Genomic DNA, 2,795 nt, shown 5'->3' on the forward strand with positions numbered 1-2,795 from the left:
CGCTGCTCATTGAGCAGCTCATATATTAAACTGATTTTTGGAACTGGGCTGTGGAAAAGAGGCTTGCCTCGTCCCAGCCACGGGTTGCCTCGGTATAGCAATACATCCGAGTTCGGCCCACTTCCCTCTGGGGAAGACACTGCAATCCAAAACAAAGTCAACGGTATAGCATTCTATATGTTTACAGGAGCCCCGCACGCCCTTAGAGGGGAAGAGGTGAAAGAGGGATGATAATTCAGACAACAGACAATGGCAGGAACGGCCGCTGGCCTACGTTTTCTGAGGTGCGCAAAGCACTACCACAAGGACCTAGGGGTAAGTGGATTTTTTCACCGAGGGCAGACGCTGAAAAAAGCATACTTAATGCCTGACGCGGGAGGTAACTGTGGATCAAGGAGGCAGTATCTCAAGGGCGAGGCCCTTTCATTGCACATTACGTACTGGGTTGACCCTTGCGATTACCCCCCAAATGTGGGTAACTCGAGCGTATAATTTCTGGTAGTGGGGACCTGCGTTCCCGCGCTCGTCCCCGCAAAAAGTCATCCAAAAACCGATGTCTATATGGCCCTCTTACTGACTATCGAGGGTATTTTTGCTTTTGCAGTGGACCGGTGAGACTTGCAAAGAAAGCAAAGGACCGCACAACTTGGCCAAGGTGTTGGCACGTTTGGAGGGGTAGAATGTGCATTGGAGAGACTGAGGGAAGGAAACCAAGGTGAGTTTCGGGGCGGTGCCGTAACTTTGCTGGCTGTTTTTGTTCAAAGGCCTGTCTGCTCTTAATTGTGTGTAAAGGATGTTCGTTTGTATTTGCAGGTTGTGCCTCCCGTGCCGTCCTGTGCTATGCGCCCGAAGGGACAGGAAATGCAAGGAAACCAACCGGCCGCTCGACCGCGCGAGCGAGCATAGAAGGGGGCATTCGACTTGGACCGTGAGTACAACTTGAACCTTTTGAGGCGGTTTATTGTCACTGGAGCCGACTTTTAGAAATTGCTATTGCTATCGTTAGTGGAATACTTTGTGCCGAGCAAGCGAGTGAACGAATGAACGAGGGAAGGAAAATCAAAATAGCAGAGTAGTAAAAGTATACGAAACCTTTTTCCCGATTCGTTTGCAGTCTGAATCACAACCATTGTCCGACTTTCCAGTGCCGTTTTTCGCGCGACTCCTCTGGGAAGTGTGCGAGTGTTTTGCCACGTCACCGATGGCTTAAAACTGCGTCTCAGAAGTGTGCGTTTTTTTCCTATTCATTTTTTTTTCGTTCGTTATTTGGAATGATTTGATATCACAGAAGTAAGAATTTGGACATCATAAACTGTTTCATCTCGCCGCGTGCTCACTCGCTCGCCGCGCGCTCCTGGAAAGGGGGGGGGGGGGGGGAAAAGTCGATCGCACTAGCGTTTTCGCCATTAGCTGGGCCGATTTTTGTACAAAAAGGTGTTTTCCCCCCCATCGTTTTTTGCTTTGATTTTGTTCCTCAATCACCCTACGGCTCTCTATGTGCAAATTGTGGTGTTATGGAGAGCTATTTATTGGGATAAAACGTTTAGAGATGTTCGCAAGACAACCAATTGAAGCCTACAACAACGGGGGATTCCCAGGCGGTCACCAATCCAAGTACTAACCCCGCCCGACAGGGCTTAACTTCGGTGATCGGACGAGAACCGGTGCTTTCCCTGTGGTATGGTCGTAGACGAGGAAATGGGGTCGAAATTCTGCTTGTTAGCGGGCACAGGTTCAGGCTGTAAAGCGGCCACATCCCATGAGTGTAGGCGAATTTGAAAATTCTAAAGCCCTAGTTTCGTTACTCTAACCCTAAGAAATTGATACTCTAACATAAAGAAATTGTTACCCGAACCCTAAGAAATGGTTACCCCTAACCCCGAAGTCGTTACCTAACCCTAATGTATTTTCCTCAACCCAGTTAACACATTGAGGAGCATCGATTTGAACCCACTCTTCCCTAGGGAGGGGAGGGAGGGGTCCCAAGAGACATAACGTGTCCTAAAACAACTATTATACAATGTTTTAGCTCCGTAGGTGCGTGTATCTGGCTTTAAAAATCTTACCGTGAGGAGATACCAAATGGGTCAGCCTTCTCGGGACCGTTTGCGGGACTCGCCAAGGCTTGTGGGGGCGACCTGCTACTATCCACCTAAAACCGTGGAAGGATCCCTCGGATCACCACCCCGCAACCAGGGCATGCTTCCTCCGTTCCCCAAATAGCGTTCTCGGCATTTTGGCGTAAGATCAAGTGTAGTAATCTGTTCTTATCACGCTTAATATCTGATACGCTGCTCAAAAACAACGCTGCTCATTGAGCAGCTCATATATTAAACTGATTTTTGGAACCGGGCTGTGGAAAAGAGGCTTGCCTCGTCCCAGCCACGGGTTGCCTCGGTATAGCACTACCTCCGAGCGCGGCCCACTTCCCTCTGGGGAAGAAACATTCCTCCAAAACAAAGTCAACGGTATAGCAGTCTTTTATGTTCACAGGAGCCCCGCCGACCCTTAGAGGGGGAAGAGGTGATAAGAGGGATGATAATTCAGGACAACAGACAATGGCAGGAACGGGCCCCCCCCCCCCCCCCCCACCCCCCCCACCCCCCCCCCCCCCCCCCCACCGCTGGGCCTACGTTTTCTGAAGTGCGCAAAGCACTACCACAAGGACCTAGGGGTAAGTGGATTTTTTCGACCGAGGGCCGACGCTGAACAAAAGGTATACTTAAAGCTGACGCGGGTTGTGCCTGCGTTATAGTATCGCGCGTGGATTCGGGGATTCACAGGTGTTCTTGGAT

At 50.3% G+C, this 2,795-nt stretch overlaps 1 non-coding gene and 3 pseudogenes across 1 annotated transcript; 3 read left to right on the forward strand and 1 right to left on the reverse strand.

The window, feature by feature from the left end:
* LOC136278492 (U2 spliceosomal RNA) lies at nucleotides 1-126 on the forward strand (annotated as a pseudogene).
* Nucleotides 127-356: 230 nt separating this feature from the next.
* Nucleotides 357-532, forward strand: LOC136278481 (U1 spliceosomal RNA; annotated as a pseudogene).
* A 1,040-nt stretch (nucleotides 533-1,572) lies between these two features.
* Nucleotides 1,573-1,692, reverse strand: LOC136278494 (5S ribosomal RNA). The gene has a single exon (XR_010716358.1). It is a non-coding gene; the product is annotated as a 5S ribosomal RNA (ribosomal RNA).
* Nucleotides 1,693-2,219: 527 nt separating this feature from the next.
* LOC136278488 (U2 spliceosomal RNA) lies at nucleotides 2,220-2,431 on the forward strand (annotated as a pseudogene).
* The last annotated feature ends 364 nt before the right edge of the window (nucleotides 2,432-2,795 follow it).

This window comes from Pocillopora verrucosa, unplaced genomic scaffold (genome assembly GCF_036669915.1).
Source record: "Pocillopora verrucosa isolate sample1 unplaced genomic scaffold, ASM3666991v2 scaffold_107, whole genome shotgun sequence".
Lineage (NCBI taxonomy): Eukaryota > Metazoa > Cnidaria > Anthozoa > Scleractinia > Pocilloporidae > Pocillopora > Pocillopora verrucosa.